This window comes from Anser brachyrhynchus (genome assembly GCF_964034855.1).
Source record: "Anser brachyrhynchus genome assembly, chromosome: 1".
Lineage (NCBI taxonomy): Eukaryota > Metazoa > Chordata > Aves > Anseriformes > Anatidae > Anser > Anser brachyrhynchus.
Window position 1 is genome coordinate 67,350,271 of NC_137694.1, and position 18,193 is coordinate 67,368,463.

At 38.6% G+C, this 18,193-nt stretch overlaps 1 protein-coding gene and 1 long non-coding RNA gene across 5 annotated transcripts in view; one reads left to right on the forward strand and one right to left on the reverse strand.

Annotated features, from left to right (window-relative positions):
- Positions 1-18,193, reverse strand: part of RERG (RAS like estrogen regulated growth inhibitor) — a 109,698-nt gene that overhangs the window by 38,315 nt on the left and 53,190 nt on the right. The gene's annotated exons all lie outside the window — the stretch shown is intronic.
- On the forward strand, positions 386-5,648 carry LOC308180511. Its single transcript, XR_013940981.1, has 3 exons — positions 386-605; positions 1,743-1,878; positions 4,256-5,648. It is a non-coding gene; the product is annotated as an uncharacterized lncRNA (long non-coding RNA).

An 18,193-nucleotide genomic window follows, 5' to 3' on the forward strand; every position in this document is an offset into this window, starting at 1 on the left:
CAGGAAGGGAGTGGATGTGGTAAGGAGGACACGTAACTAGCATTTACAGTTTGTATGGTTTATTCAAAGCTAATAGCCACTATATTTGAAAAGCAAATTATTGTCTGTTTTAACCTCCTTTATAGGAGAGCGTACAGCAATTTGCATTGTAAGCACCTGTCTCCTGACAGAGGACAGAGGGCTGCTGAGGGCAGTTTCTGCCCTTTTCCTCTCCTCAGGATGCCTAGAGGCAGCAGGCTGGAAACTCCCCTCGTGGGAGGGAAGGATGATCCTCAGCTGGGGTGCTCCTTCTTTCCTCCCATGTCATTCATTTTCTTCCTCATGCAAACACCTGAAAGGAGTTTAGGCTGTAAATCCTAAAAATATCCAGTCCTCCCTCTGTTCCTAATTCATCTTGCAGTGAGCCAGGTGGTCTTCACTGCGATAGCCACAGAAAAGGGGAAGTCTCAAGAGGCATCAAAGAAGAGCTCTTGCTCTGTTCGCAGAGGAAGAGGAGTCAGTCTATTTAATTACAGCTGGGACTTCCTCTTCTCCTCTTGGCAGACAGCCTTGTTTAAAATCTTCCATCTTCCAGTCCACAACTGGGTTTATACAAAATGAGTGGGGTAGATATATGTTTTTGGTCTTTCTGTAGTTGATGATTTTCTAACATTGTTTATCAAGTAAAACACTGCAAAATGTTTGAACAACTACTTGCATTTGTTCCTTACTTTTCTTCTTTTTTCACTCCTACTTATCCTACTTATTGTCCTTTTAAGGGCTTTTTCCTTTGAATTTTAGCTTTTTTTTTTTTTTTTGAATGTGCTTGTTTTCAACTGACTTGCATGTAGATGATGTTCAACTGAATATGCAGTTTGGGTAAGGAGATGTTTACAAACTGATATTAAAACATTCTGTTTGTACAAAACATAAATTGAATAAACAGTAGTTACTAGTTTACTGACATTTCTTTGCTTTACTTGGTTTTCGCAAACAACGTGGGGTGTTTGTTCTATAATTAAGAACATTTAGAATATTCTAAAAAGAACTTACTGGTTTGTTTTCTCTAGAAAGATATGTTTCTGCAAGAATAAGGTTTAGAAAGTAGTCTTAGGTTTTCACAGTATATTGCTGCTTTTCCGATTATTCATCTCCTTTATTTTTTATTGTTTCATTAGGTATTCACCCACTGAGTCACTATCCTTTTTTGTTGCTTATGTTCCAGCTCCCTCTACTATACCTATTTTGTCTAACAATATACCCTAAAATTAATAAAAGGAAGCCTAGGGTAGATATATTCATGTTTCAAGTACTGAAACACCTTTTATACTTATGTTTTTGCTACCATCTTCCTACACTAATATGATCTACTCTGCACCAAACCTATGTTCTTTACAATCATACTGCATTACAACTTCTGTATTCTTTGTAATTCAATTCAGATTCCCAATCACTTGTGGTATTGTTTTCCAGATTTCTCAGCTAGTCCCTGTTACCTTCCTTCAGCTATCACCTCAATTTTATATGAGCTAAACTTTGAGTTCCCAATTCCTGTGTATGTATCTAATATCCTTCAAGTTAATTTTGTTAGTCCTGATAATTTATCATTGATAAGTAACTGATAATGTTTCCTGTTTTCTAGTCAGTGTTTCACAATTACACACTTGCATGTAGCTTCTATCCATGTTACATTTTCAGCTATATAAGCAAGTTAATAGAAATATCTGATATTTGCTCTTACATAATTCTGTTTTCACCCACAGTTCTACAAGATGACACCTTCACTAGAAGAACACATTTCATGATAAATAGAAGGTACACAGATGCAACATAACTCACTGGCAGCCAACCTTCAATGTTGACACAAGAAAAAAAATCTCCAGTTCTGGATTCCATCAGGTAACGCTACTATGTGACATTTTCCTGTGTAGGCTGAAATTCTGTAAAGTTAAGACTTCATTGCCTATTTTTTTCATAAAATCTAAAGTATATTACATTCATAATGTACAGTGTGCTGAGAAAAAACAGCACTCAGATTTACTTTGAATACCATCTTGATTTCATCCAAATTAATGTTTATTTGTTTAGGTTACTTGAAGCTTCCTTGTAAACTGAAATTGCTCAGCACTTCTTTTGAAGTTTGAAATAGTTCAGTTAACTTACTTTTTCAATTAGTTCTTCATGTGCTTCTGTTCTTGTTTGTTTTGAATGAGACCAGAAGAAAATACTGCGCTTTCTTCACAGATGTTTCTCTTAATATTCTGATTTTTTTTTTGTGCTACCGGAGATGTCTTGATAATGTCTTGATGATGTCTGTTACAACCTATTTTTGCACGTTACCCCTGTGCTGCTACCTACATGCAGCACTAAATGATGCTCAGTGTACAAGATCATGAATGGCAGCTTCACTATGTAAGCACAGTAATTTGACAAGCTTTCCTAGCATTGCACAAGTTCAAAGCAGGAATTGATCAGATTAAGTATTCTTTCAATTTGCCATCAAATTATTCTCTTGTAGCATTACCCTTCACTTAGAGCAACAAATATTGCTAGGTGTATGAGAAGAAAGATATGCCAAAAATTTAGAGGACAGGTGCGGGGAAAAAATAGTAGGCTCATGCATGTGCATGAGATAATGTATCTAAAAGTTGCAAGTATACTTTTCCTATATTTTTCCTTTACTTAAAACCTACTTAAATAAGTATATGTAACTCATAATTATTTTTTTTATCAGAATTGGAGTCACACACACTTCATATTTCTGCATTTGAATGATGATAATAATAGGAAAACTACAGTGAATAGGGTAAACTCACTGTGCAGAACAAAACAGTGTGGCTGAAGTTCAGATAAGAGTTTAAGCACTACCTGTGATTCAGTGAAATCAACTGAATCCTGCTGATTTACATCAGCTGAACATTTGGCCAGAAATGTGTTGCCAGAAATGAAGAAATCATACTGCTAGTATCCTTTAAACAGAACAAGAATTTAGGGGTGGTGGAAGAATTGATGAGGTTTGAGGTGGCTGCCCTTTCAACTCAGAGAAAGGGAAAGACAGTCACTGTTCTATGGAAAGTAAGTTGGCAGCAGGTGTTGCATTTGATTTCTAGATAAGTGTGTTCAAAGACCTCTCCTGATTTGTCTACACAGTGTCCTATCTATTTTGGAGTTGGGTTAGGAGTAAATGTATACTTGAAGTCATTGAACGGTTTGGGTTGGAAGGAAACTTAAAGACCACCCTTTTCCATGCCCTTGCCATGGGCAGGGACACCTCCTGCCAGACCAGGCTACCCAAAGCCCCATCCAGCCTGACCCTGAGCACCTCCAGGGATGGGACAGCCATAGCTTCTTTGGGCAGCCTGTTCCAGGGCCTCATCACCCTCTGAGTGAAGCATTTCTTCCTTATATCTAATATAAATTTACTTTCTTTTAGTTCAGTGCCATTACTTGATCTTGTAAATTCTGGATTGCTTGATTTTAGTTGCCTTCTGGTGCTTACCATTCCCAACTACCCACCAATGCAGTCAGTCAGTCCTATGTATTTTTTTATGCTGTGCACTCAGGTGCTTCTTATAAGACATGGATTAGACATTACTGGCTGTGTGAGCCCAACATGTGTATCCATGAGAAAACAGACCTCAGTCTTGACAGTGCTTCTCTAAAGGTATAAATCTTTATGCTTTCATAAAGCCCTCCAGTATCCTAGTACCTATAATTACAGATGTTTATTGAAGACTATAAGCCATTTCATGCCTTTGAGAAAGAAAATTCTGTGGATGTGCAGTATGCAGGTTAACCATCTGCTGTTCTGAGTATTATTTCCCTTTATTTTGTTCTAAATTATCTGTACCAGCTGTTCATCTTTCCAGAATGATGTTGTAACATTGAAACACGAGAGAAACAGGAAGCACTGACTAGATGTTACTTTTTTCTTCATAATCATATGCTCTCTTGTTCCTCATCTGTACTTATTGTTTTTATCCCACACTGAGTAGACTCAGGTGTGAACTTTGCTTTTCTGTACTGTGTTAAAAATAAATACTGTGCTGAAGAAATATTATTTTGATTTAAAAAATGAAATTTAAAGCTTAATTCATAGTTCAGGTATGACTGAAGTGGTCAAGTGATTAGTATTTAGAAATGATGGTAAGGATGTGTTATTGTACAAAATATTATCGTAGTAGATATGTTAGATCCTAGACCTGTCTAATGCACTCATTTAACAACATTTTCTCACAAACCTAAGGCACACGTGTATATTTCTCTTCAAATACAGGAAGGTTTGAAGAGGATGAAATCTGTCCATCTTTAAAGACTTGGTTCCCCTGCTGTGGGCTTCAGCTGCCATTAAAACACAGATTCCAGTTAAAATTGAAGCTCCAAAAGCTGTTACACTGCAGAGAATTCATCGAGAGAAGCTGTATTGCTGCTACTAGTGGGAGTAGAGGACTGACAGCTCCTACAGTAGAGAACTGTATCTTTGAGCAGCAGAGCTTGAGGATTTGCTGGAAAGTTACTCCTATTTCTGTTGCATCCTTAGGATGTAACCAGGAATTATGTGCAAATCTTTCAGTCTGGGAGTGTCTGCTTCTGTAGACTGGTCGTGAGAGCTGAATAGTGCAAGGAAGGCGCAGAGTCTGTAGGGAGACATCCCAATCTGAGCTGCAGCCAAGTGTGAGGCAGCTTTGGAAAATCAACGCAATTGATGAAGCTTGACATTTTAATTGTCTTTTGTTTGCAGAACTAAATTAGGCTATGAAGAACAATGATCAGCGGCTGTGATTAAAAGTCTGAAATGTGCCAAGTATCCTGAGATTTGTACTAGATTGTGAGTGTACATTGTATGTAAGTGCTAGGTTTGAGGTGGCTGTAAGCAAATAGGGCCAAGAAAACAAGTGAGATTGTCAAAGCCAAATGAAAATGTTTTTCCTCCTCCGCAATGTCCCTGAAGAGCTATTGTGTTAGAACTTGGTTTCCAAAGTTATCACTAATTTGTGAACTAGCAGGATTTTAATTCCACTTTAAATGGAATAGTCTATCCACCTGTAATGCTAGAGTCCCTAGTGGCACTTCTGTAATGATATCTCTATACTATATATGACTTGTACCATAACAGCAAATAATTTAAATGGAAGTTACATGAATGTAAAAGAACATGTATGTGTCCTTGAACTCTTCGAGCTCTGCTAAGACCACTGTATTTGGCTTTTTTTTTTTTTAAAAAAAAAACACACAAAAAAAAACAAACTCTAGCATGATGAAGCCTCCTAGCTGAAAGGTGCTTGGTCTTTTCCTTCTTAAATTCACTTTCCTGTGCCAGAAAAGAATATGTAATGCCCAAGTAACCTTGAGGCCAGATAAACAGCTAACTGTTCCTATAGTGCAAACCTCCCCATGGTTTTATTGCCCCCTTGAAACACAATTGCTATAGAAGTGTCTGGGGAAACTGTACTAAAACTGTCCCTTTGAATGTATTAATTAGAATCTGTCAAGCATATTTTGACTGGAAACAGTTCATGACACAATGAATACATTTTTGGCCTTAAAAGGATACTAAGACAGGAACAACAACAAAAATTAGTTAATACTTGTTGTATATTTTTGTTTCTAAAGTTAGATAGCATAAGTCTCAGCAGGGACTACTCTTGATCTACTGACTACAAGGTCTACCTTGTCACGTGAAATTCTCAAAAACAACGAAGCTCTTTATTCTGGGTTTCAGGTTTGGGTTGTTTGGGGCCTGAGTGTTTACTATCCAGAGACTTGCATTCATCAACCACACATGAACATGGCCTGCTGTTAAGCAATTAAAGTTCTGATATTTATGGTCCCACACTGCTGTAGGATGAATGAATCATGTATTTACTTGGGAGATTAGACACAAGGGACCTGTTGCACAGCAAACAACTGTGCCTGTAGGTTCTGAAGCACTTGTGGACTATAAAGCACTAGCTTAATGATGCTTTTCCTCCCAAGTAATGCCGAAATATCTTTGCTACTTAAATGCAGCCTGTGATGATATCAAAAGGAATATCTGAGAAAGTCAAAGAGAACGAGGGATGGGAATTGAGTGAGGAAAATAAGTTGGCTAGTTGTCACAATTCAATATCCCAAGATATCAAATCGTGTTCTAGGCCTTAAGCTGGACTTGAGCACAGACTTGTCTGTCAGAAATGGTCTAAAAGGGTAGGAAAACAGGAAAAGCATGGGGCACAGAGGTACACAGTTTCTGCTTTAGTTTTGGGAGCAATTGCAGGGAGGCAATTAATCCGTCAGGAAAATTGTCGTCTTGGAAAATCTTTTAAGAAAAGCAGTGCTGTTTGCTCCAATCTTTGGCGACCGGTACCACTTATTTTCTGGGCTGTGCTCACTGCTTTGCTGCCTGCATAAGGAGCAGTGGAAAGCCTTAGGGCTCAAATCAGTTGGCTGAATGTAAGTGTGAAGTGGCATTAAAAATTCCCTATTGTACATTATGTGGCTGTGACAACGTCTTAGAAAGTCACGGGTGTTTGATGGGTCCTGTCTCACCTAACAGTCTCCTCTGCCTGTCTCAGGCAGGGCATCTCAGGTGGCAATAGATGACTGTTTAAGCAGCTTTGTAGGGCTCTGGCTGGTCATGAAGAGTATAGACATCTCATGTAAACCTGAGCTAGTAGGCATGTTAAATTTTGCTTTCTGCTAGAGTCCTGCCTTTAGTCTCTCTCAACATCTCTCCCACAGGGGGCTTCATATGGGATCTCACGACTAAATTCACACCCATAAGAAGCTGAATAGCTTGGGAATAACTATGGCCCAATAATAATGCTCAAATGATCCTTTGAGGCAGATGTTGTAATAGGAGGCCACTGGCATTTTTACTTTTTTTTTGCTTGCTTGCTTCCTGCAGATGAATATGAGTCTCTTCCCACTAATACCTTTGATTTACATCCCTAAGGGTTTTCCTTCTTACAGAAATGCAAATGACAAGTGAGTCAGAGCCCACTTAGGAGAATACCCACCTGTGGCAGTGGTGGTGTTACAGATTCATAATCCTACTGCATGAACCAAAACTAAACTGTTTCTGTGGATATTGCTATGGGAGAGCTTGCATATCACCAGATGTATTGACCGAACAAGATTATAACATCAGCTTGGGACAATCTCTGAGAGTCTAACATCCACAGTTTATCTGCCTCAGCTTAAATTGCTCAGAGACAAAACACTTCTCATTAACTTTGCTTTTTGAGCGACTAGTGGGATAGCAACAGTAGTGCGAAAAATGAAGATGTGCTAGTGTGTCGAGAACATTCATTATCTGTGGGATGGATGGGCATTTACTCTCAGAACAAGGTTACCTTGTTACAGAATTAGTGGAAAACTAAAGAGGGAGGAGGTAAAAGATAAGCTCACCTATTAAAGATTTTACAAACTGGATGGGAAAACTGGATGTGGATGGGAACTTTCCTGCTTTGTTTGGAAGGAATTTTTTTTTTCTTTTTAAGTAAAAAGAAACTATTACAAGCCAACCTCCAGCTAGCCTCTGTCTTACAGGAAATAAAGGAATTGCTAAATCTTACTCTGCCCGTACAATTTCCCCGTTCTCACAGCCCAGTTACAATCCTGCTTTGTAGAAAACTGATGAATCAAGTGAGTGGAAAGACCCTGATGAAAATAACATACCCACTCTTGTACTGGTGAGATCAAACAGAAACCTTTGCTGCAAGAGATCACTATCAACATTTGTGACACTACATAAACCACAGTACAGAAAGACAGTTCCTACTCCCTTAAAATAGACATTGACATAAAGCAGAGCAGGTCAGCTGGGGAACAGGAATAACTGTACAAAATATGTGGGGTTATCCCTACTAATATTTGATTCTAGTGCTGTCCATTCATATTTGCTCACTAATAGTTTGGAGAAAGAGGGGAAAATACATAGTATAAAAGCTCCAGTTTTTTGTAATTGATTTAGAAGTGTTACATTGTGGATTGTGTTGTGCAAGTAGAGAATTTCACCTCTATTCCAACACAAATCAGGGCATTAGATAGTTTTTTTAAACCACTAAGTAAAACTGCTCTTGCTTATGTTACAGTTCTTTATCTTGGGAAAGCAGGCTTAAAAGTTTCCGCTCTAATTCAATAAGTAGACCTTGTTCATGTCTGACAAAAAAGATTAATCTGAATTCTGAGAAATTCCTGCACATAGCAGACAAATAAAACATCATGATCAATTTCCATAATTCTGATAAATTTTCCTTCTGACCCTGAAGTATAAACTTGTTTTCATTGCCTAAGGTAGGAATGATTAGGAAGTCAAGAATTCAGTTATTTCATGCTTGATGCTATAAGATTACATCTCTTTCGCTTAATTTTCTTTGGAGCTTCTTTCCAAGGATGCCACTGTGTTCTGGATTAGGTCAGACTTCACGTGTCTAGTCTGTACATGCTCACACAGTAGGTGTGTGAGGCATCAAAACTCCATCAGTAATTACTGAGATAGTGTTTGCTACTTCTTGTATCTCTAATGTTACTATCTGTACTTACACATGGGTATTACATCATCTTCTGTTTGGGTCAGTTTCTTTGGTCTGAGGTATTTGTCAAGCCTTCAGTTCCCTCTTGCAACAGTGGTCTGTCTTTCAAGTGTGTACCCATGCTTAGAGACTGAGAAGGGCTCTGTTTTTCTGAGGTTCCCAAACACAGACTTTAAACAGCACGGGAAAAAAAAAAAAAAAAAAAGGCGCCTTTCTTCTGAGAGGAAGACCTTTGGAAAGGTTAGGAAAATGTGGCTGATGAATACAATTAAATCGATTGCAGAATGAAGCTTCAAACGGGTGAAATATTTCATTTGCATCCCGTTCAGTCACTTGTGACCTTTTTATTTATGAATGATGTTTTGCCACTAGTCTACCAGTGACACTGGCCTTTGTTTCAGAAATATGCTGAAATCTTTATCATGTTGCTGATGTTCGTGACTGCAAAATGGCCTGGAGCAAATATTTGCCTCATATAATTTGACATAACTCCATGGAAATCACTGAAGCTATTGAATACTTCTCCAGGGAAAGGATCAAACTCAAAGTATACATATACCTGTTTTCATAAGAACATATTTTCAGTTTTACACGTTTCAAAAACACAGTTGTGACTCAAAAAAAGTTGCTTCTTCATCTCCCCAGATACTCTAATAGCACTTTCCTTTTGGTTAGAGAAACTCCTGAGCAATTCCAGTCTCAAATATATATATATATATATATTATTATTTATGAACTATGAAGAACCAGAAATAGGTGTGTAGATAGAACAGAATGGCTCTTTCATCCAGGCTCTGCATTTGGTATTTGTGATTTCATGAGCTGTGGCCAAAACCAGGAAATGGGCAGATCAAATTTCTTGTGCTTTTGTGCTTTTTTGGCAGTTGATATTACCTCAGGGAAGTAATTATTGCCTCCGCGTTTCCTATAATACAGTGAACACAAACAATTTAAAGCCACTGTCTACTGCATCCCTTTGAATCTCATAAGCCAGCAAGGGACTTTTCTGGGCTTGAGGGTGCTGTTTGACCTGTTCTCCCACAGACCTGACATAGCAGGAACCGCAGTGCCACACGCCACCCAACTAGCAGCATACTGCTGCTGCACGGTGGAGCCAAGACCATGGTCTTATCTTCACAGCAGGCTCAAGCACAATCACAGTGATGGCCTGATTGCCATTCACAGAGCCATTCCAAGAGTTAAGTGAGGCTTCAAGCAGAAGGAAGGCAATGGCTTGCCACTGATCTGAAGCTTTGTCCTGCAGCTGGTGGACCTAGGGATGGAGCTGGGGCAGAGAGAGAGTTCTACTGGGTATGGTCTTACCCTGATCCCATTGCTTTGTGGCTGTTCTCCCCTGAGGTGCATTTGCTCCAACGAACTCATTGTACCAGGCAACCTGGAGAAGACATATCAATCTCTATGCTCAAATCCACGTCACAAATTCCAGTTGGATCAAGTTAGGATGTAATATAGGCAGCAGACCCATCTCTACAAGCTGTAATGAGTCTCAAGTATCCTGGCTTATCTCCAGATGCATTTGGATGGGAAAAAACTTTTGACCAACAGCCATGTGGAATAAATCTCAACCAAGGATGAAAATGAATATAATCTTGTTACTGCTTTCCCACATACCAGTTGTTAGCTCCTAGCACAAACTTTACAGTTCACTTTTAGTTGAAAGGCAGACAAGGTAGAAAATAGAGCTAGTGTTGCCTGCTGCCGCTAGAAACGCTTCCTCTAGGGAATGTGAAATGCATTTAGTAGCTCCTCTAAGATACTGTTTATGAACATTTTGTTGATTTCCCAGCTAGCAGCAAAATACTCCAAAGATGAAATCCATTCCTTTCTATGCAGATGATATACACAAGCAACTCCCAGGGGCATAATGAAATATACAGTGAAGATGTATTTCTGTGAAGAAGTACTCTCTGTATTTTCAAATTTCATAGAGCTTTTTTATCATTAGGTTTCTCCAATTTTATACTAGTGAATTCCCACTTCAATAACGTTCCTTCATTTGGTTTTCCTTTTAAAGTACTGTTTTTATTCAGTGGATCTCCTCCTTTCTTACACCCCTGCAAGCATGAAGATATGTTACAGTTTTATTCTGCTTCCATTACCAATCATTTATCATACAGAATAAGGACAGAATCTGGCGTACAGTGTTTGCTTGTGCTCAGTAAACATCCATCACAATTTTTTAGCTCATTTCAGCCAAGTCAATTCATTTTTCAGCTCTATTTTGTGTCAGATTACATCATTTGTATCTGAAGGAAAGAATGTGCTTTGAAGGCTGCAGTTACGATCCTTCCTATTCAGATTTTTTAAAAATCAAACAAACAAAAAAACAGCATCACAAAAAGCAGGGTTTTTTAAGTGTTAATGGGAAGTATCTATGCTGACTGTGTTGAAGAAGGATTTTTTTTTTTTTAAGCATTTACAGTAGAGTTGGGATCGCTTTTATAATTTTTGTTTTGTCATTGAAAGTAAAGAAGCTCAAACAGAAATCATACAACTAAATCTCTGGTTTAACACAAAAGGTTTAAACATGCAACAGACAGGATGGTCTGTTTGCCACAGAGGGGAGCATAACCCTATTCTACATGGAAGGGCTGAGGTACTGCTGTGGGACCATGCCAAGCAATGTAAGGATATGCTTTATGGTGACATGAGGAAGGCACCTAGTTCTTAAAGCCCAAGGCAAACTACATAGAAAGCCAGACACTGTTTTTCTTAGACCACAACAGAGAGATCAGAGCAGGACTGAAGAGATTTCATGGCAAAAAAAGGCATACTGCAGGGGAATAAAACTATAGATTAAATTATTAAATTTGCAATGTGACCTGTGTGTTCCACGGGAGGAATGTTTTCTACATGGAGTAGTTAACTGCAGTATAGAAGTGAGCACACACAGAGCATGTACAGCTTGAAACATGCTTTGCCTCATGTAGATACACAGGTGATCACCCTTACACGGTTTCTCCATGTTAGGGTGATCATTACTCTTGAAGACGCTTCCACAGCGCAAAAGTATGTTTAGTCCCAAATATTGTTGTTAACTTGTCTGGACTCCATACCAGGCAGCAGAGGTAATCCATCAAACAGATGACAGAGCATTTCCCTGTTTTGCCTAGTGTGCAATAAAATGCAAAGGAAAAAAAAAACATATATTAATGCTACTACTGCCTTCACTATCACACATTTTTAATATGAAATGAATGAATGTTTATGAACACCAGCAGCACAATCTGAAGGTGGAACAGTGGCCTCTGACCTAAGGTACCCTCTTTCTTTGCTTCTGCCACACTGTGGGAGAAGACCATAATGTCTCTGTGTCTTCATTTCCCCATTTGTAAAGTGCAAAATGATGTGAGCTTTTTATTACTTAGTGGTAAAGCACTTGCAGAACTCTAGGCCTTATAAGGTGCATGCAGGGATCCATATGGTCTTTCAACAGCTGCTGGAAATGTGTCAAGGAGCAGAATTTAGCTTAATGAGGTTTCCCAGATAACTGAGCGGGAGTGGGTTCTTCTGCCCCAGTTAAATGTCAAGGCAGGGGTCATATATCTTTAAACTTCTGAAATGTTCAGTAAAAAGGTGATTCTCTGTCTTCTACAATATTTATTATTACACAATAACTCTTCAGCCAGTGACACATCTATCTTCCCTGGCTTCACTTCTTAAGGAAAATCATCCAAATTCAGTGAAGATGGACTTTGTGCTTTTTCAAGCAATGACAGGTTCTGACCTATAGAATTTGTTTCCCTCCTATCTTTTAATAACATATATTATTACAAGCCTTTCTTCTATGAATAATAATGGACTTTTAAGTTGTGTAGAACCTTTACAAGAGTGAGAGCTAATTCAGAAAGAAATGAGACATGCTGCTTTTACTACCAATATAGTGGAATAAGGATGAGTTTCTCAGCTAGTCCAAAGCTCTATTTAAGCTAACAGCTGATTTATGCTTGCTCTGGATTTGGCCCTGCTTTCTTATGGTGTCCTGTGTGGGCTATAAATCAGGCATGCTGTACAACTATGCATAATCTTTAGAATAACTTTTCCATTTAAAAAAAATGCTTTAAAAAAATCCAAAGAATTGTTATGCTTTTTTTTTTTTTCCTTCCCCCTCCAGAATATTGGGGAACATTCTTGTTTCTTCACCAGATGAAAAACACAGGTCTGTTGGTCCTCAGTTATTTTTCTTTCAACTACACTTTTAATTACCTTGCAGAATAGTCCAAACTTTTACCTAATAGATGCATATTAATTTTCCATTATGAAGTAGAATATTTTCATTATCTAATTCTGACTGCTATTAAATGAAAACAAACCAGCAGAATAATTACAAATATGAACAGTCATATTATTTCCTGAGACTTCCCCCAAGCCCCAGTTATTATTTTCTTAAACACACTCCATTAATAATACCTTCTAAGACGTCTTGGAAGCTTCCTATTTTCAACGGGATAAACTACTGCTTTTGGCAGTGTTTCTCTCAATTCTTGCCATACTACCACTGATGTAAAGCATATCAGTCTGTTCTAAAATCTCTTTGATTTATTCTCATCATTTCAGCCAAATTAGGATAAAATTGCAGTTAAGAGTCTTTTCTTCCCCTGATGTGAGATCACTGCTCATTTTACTGTTGATAATAAACATTGTCTTTAGAGATTAATTGTCTTATCTTTGAGACCACTGTGTGGTCTTTCTTCCATGAACAGACACAAGGTGCAGGTTGCTTCTCTGACATCTTTACCAACAACTGAGACAGAAGGCTTTTGAAATGACACCTAGTGAGCTGTAACCACTAAATCAATTGTTTATCGTTGGATGTGAATAGTTTCACACCTGGTTTCCCACAGGGTTTCTTTTATTATATTTGGCACAGTGTTGTGAAGAGACAGAAATGAATAGGCAACAAAATATTGTTAAGCTTGTTTAAAGAAAAACTGCAGAGATTCATACTACAGCTACTTTAATTACTGATCAGCATAAATTTACACATGACGAGAAATAGCTTATTAAAATAAATAAACATAATTATCTAATCTCTAATCTAGACAGGTATGGCTTCATGGCCTAATGTCACAATGTCACCTCTTCTTTTGTATCTATAATCATAATCTGTTTTTCCAATCTGCTCAACAAGTTTTTACTGTGTGGAATACTGTGTCCCCACATACTTCCTGCAGTTTATCAGTAGAAATAATTGATTCAATGAAATTCTGTTGTAAACTATTTGATTAATTTCAGACTGTTACTTTCTGGACTTTTCAACTTCTATAGTACAAGAGTGCAGGTGGATATTGCATGAGTTACAGGAGAATGCTTAAGGGTCTTTGAGATTGCAGAGCTGATGGGGAGGTGCTGGAGAATGATGCTTTATTCTTCATCTATAGGAACAGTATGCAGAGCAAACTGTTCCCAGAATCATGCTTGGAGGGGAGCAGAGGAAGCCAGTGGTTTTTCTCCATCCTATGTGGATGACCAAAGAACCAGATCTGGGAGCAGACCATTAACCAATAACCAAAGTTATTTGACAGTGCTGAACTGTTCTGAACATCTGTACTCCCTTAGCTGAAAGGTGACTCAGATATTACAGTGAGAGTTGTTGTACATTCCTTTCAGAGATATTTAGAAAGATGCTTCAACTATAAAGATTGTAACCAGATCTCAGTCTGTCTGAAAGGCAGAATTGAATCCAATTGTTCTGGTTTATATCTATCTCTAGAAATGTTTAGTTATCCTTTAACTGTAAATGATGTTATTCATATGCATATTTGCTGTAATTTCTTCTCTTATAAGTGACTTTTAAAGTTTCTCGTTTCACTCTCAAGGAATTAGGGTAACAATCTCTGAAGCACTTAAATCACTTGAGCATACTGGAACATTTCAGCTATTAAAAGCTGCAAATTTTAGCCTCTGCCATCAAGCTAACAAAATTACTTAGAAAAGCCTGCTGGCAAATATCCAAACCCACCATAATTTTTAAGAATCAAAACAAAACAGCAAAATCCAAACCAAAACAAAACCGCAAAACCAAACAAAAACCACAAATTCCTCAGACCTTAGCAGGCTAAAAACTTAGATCACAGGGTGGGAAATGCACATCCACTAAATGTGATTTCCTTGAAAAATTTACTTTAATATTTTAGCCTCCTTTCACACATATTTCTGATCTGGGTTCTGTTCTTCTTGCCAAGTGATGGCAGGCTTACTGCAGAGGACTTGGCATTCCTAGGACCACACCGAGTTTAACACGGTGGGAAGCCTGATGCAGGCACCCTGTGTGTACTATCCTATCCTGGCCTACTCATCCTTCCCATCCTTCCCTCTTTCACTCTGGCCACTGCTCTAAGCTGGGTTTGTGGAGTGCTACAGCCGTAGCCCTGTTACAGTACCAGGATTCTGGCGTTCTCCAGCTCTGCTCTTCACAAAAGGGAGTGCCTTCAAATGGCAGACAGCACCTGGCATCAAACAGAGTCAACAAAACTATAAATATGGAGAACCCAGCATGGAAATGTGTTGTCACTTTCTGTCCATTTACTACTGGCTAATTTTAATTTATTGTAAATATTTTATCATGATATTGCTTCCATTGAAAGGGGGCCAAGAGTGTTTCCACCAAAGGGACTGGTTCCAATGAGAGGCTCCAGCACGACTTAGGAACGATCTGTTAAGCAGGACAGAGTAATTAACAAAGCAAGGGGGAAATGGTTAACCACAACTACTCTCTAAATTTACATTTATAACTTATCAGCTTCAGGTGGAATTATTACTTATTTTTGCTGATACAGCATAATAAAAAGAAGCTTTTGACAAAAGTATTAGGTATATTGTAAGTAATACCTATTTTAAACCACAATAAACAAATGTCAGCAGCAGTCTCCAAAACTTTGATGCCAAAATAACAAACAAACAACAAAAAAAAAGCTTTTTTTTTTTTTTAAAATCTTTACAACTGCCTCTTCAGTGAAGGATGGTGAATTAACCTACTGATTTTTGCAAGGTTTAACCCAACAGTTTTACTATTCAGAAGAATGAACATGTTCAACCATTCCACGTATTTGAGAAGAAATCAAATGTAGATGCAAGCTCCTACTTACTTCAACATTTATTGATGTGTAATGAGACAATTTACAGAGCTGCTGTACATACTCTTATCAGAGCCTCCTAAATCTCCTGAATTGCTAATGGATTCCGTGAGGCAATTCAGCTCAGCATCTGGTGTTTTGTGAAAACCGGTGCAGTGATGTGTGCCTATGCATGAACAAAAACTGATTGCTAGGTCTGAATGCAACAGAGATATCCCATTGAAATGGCTGCAGAGCTTTTGTTTCACTTTTTTTCTTTTTCCTCTCATCTGTATGAACAAACACAGAAAATCAGGTTTTCTAGTATATTGCTATTACCCTTTCATCGTGCTCATGTTTTGCCTTGTGGACAGACCTGGGGCAAGGCGGCTGATGAAGGAATGTCCTAGGATGTGGCTGCTGCCTTGAGCAGCAGGGCTGTTTGCCTTTATCACTCCCTCTGCCTGCCTCTTCTCTTTCCAAGAGGTAAGCAAGCAGCCAGGCCCTGCACAGATGAGATGGTGATAGATGCATCCTGAGGACAGCCAGAAGTATCTGGAGATCCACCCTAACATTCCTCTCTGATAATCTGGCTACCTGGCTCAGAGGAACATGAGAAGACAGCATGCAGTTTCACCCTGTGTGCAGTCCTACAACTGAAAACCCTCACATTAGTGTAGTTTCCTTCAGCTGGGAGACAGCATTTGACTGTGTTTCTCCAGACCATGGTAAATGTGGACATCAAAGACAGGCTGTTTAGGTGCTGCATTTGATGCCATAAGCCAGCCACATTTGCAACGTACTGGGACCATAATGCACAGAGCCTTTTGCAGCTTCTAGCAGAGGGGCAGTTATGACAGCTGCTATCGCTGTGTTATCTGACTGTGTGTGAACCCAGGAACTCAGCAAGTATTGACAAAGCTTCCTTAATCAAAGGGAAAATAAATATTCCCAGTTAGGACTTACATGCATACATGTTGGAGGGGGAAGGATAGAGAAGCCTTTTTTCAGCAGAATATGGGGAGTAAATGGAGCTGAGCAACTTCCCACAGCCAGGTGGGGATGGAAGAGGTATGCTGCAGTGTATTTCTGGGGACAGGAGGAGAGGAAGAAAAGTGAGCAGATTAGTAAGCAAAACAGCTGGAAGAGGCAGCGTGAGAAAGGCTCAAGCCATTTGTCAAGTCAGCAAGCAGCCTGGTCCAAAAGAAAGGAGAAAATTGTTTCTGAAAACACAGTGTGAATGGAAACAGCTTTTCCATTGCTGATTTGATATCATTCTGTAAAAGGTATAAACAAAAGGCTTTACTAACCTGAAAAAAAAAAAAGGAAATGCTTAATTTTTGAATTGAACTAAATATGTCAGCTGCACTCTTTCAAGCTGCACTTGATGACCTAGCCCCTATTTTTGGTGGCAGGAGGGTACTGTGATCCACATCTAGGATCCTAGGTCCCTAAAGGCATTCAGGCTTTCCTCTTGCTACATCCTGTTCCCACTCCACTGGAAATCCCTTGTGTCACTCCTAACTAAAGGCATTTGCAAAATGACATGAAGTGGCATCTCCTGAAGTAATTATGTTACAAATAAAAGGAGACAGCAGTGAAATGCCAGACAGTGGCAATCACTGTGGCAAAGCACTGTGTTTTCATAAACATCTTACTGAACCACATATTTATGTTTATATCATTACTTGCATAAAATGAACCAGATATATCCCATTATGTAGTATTAGCTCAGTAAAGGAATGGGAACATTGTTATCAAATTACCTAAAACACTTGTGTTCACTGCAGTTTGTCATTAACTACCAGCTCATTTTTACATATGCTTTACTTTTTAAATCCATGCTTTCTACAAAAAATGTAGCATCCTGAACTGGAAACTAGAAACAGAAACAAAATCAGAGCAGCCCTAAGCTTCTAGAAGTTTGATATATCAAGGCCAGAGATGGCAACTTTGTCTGAAACAAAAACAGAACAAAACAGAAACAGCTACATGCAATTGTGAATCCCCCTTCCCACACTCCAATAACATTAGTGCATTTTAGCTTGAGAGTGCTTTGCACCTCTAACTGAATTGGCCTACCTGAATCTGGGTTATGGGTGCTGTGGGTAAATATATATGTGTAGGGTGCATGAAGAGCTAGGTACATCAAGGATTGTGTACATAATGTGATGTCTGAAAAATTATTGTGGTGGACAATTAACCTCCAAAAGCATGCTTGAGAGCTATTTACTGTGCAGCTGCAAAAGCTTCATGACTAAGTGGCAGTCTATGAACAGAACTGTCTGCTTCCTCTGACAGCATTAATTGCAGTTCACAGCATCACCATGAAATAGCAGGTTCATGACTTTGCCTCAGAGGTCGTCAGAACAGCAGCTTAGACAATCTGAAAATCAGGTGCATGGATATCACTCTCCCAGTTTTCAGTTGTCATTCCTGAAAGCAGAGCCATTTTCTTGAATTATAGATAGAAGAACCAATCAATTAGAGTAATTTGAGGTTAGAGTGAGCATTTTAGTCATTCAGTTATGGATGCATGTCACAGCACGTTTAGATGATCTGCTTGTCAAACTCGTGAAGATGAATGTGTTATGTTAACATCAATCTGTGAATATCTGACAT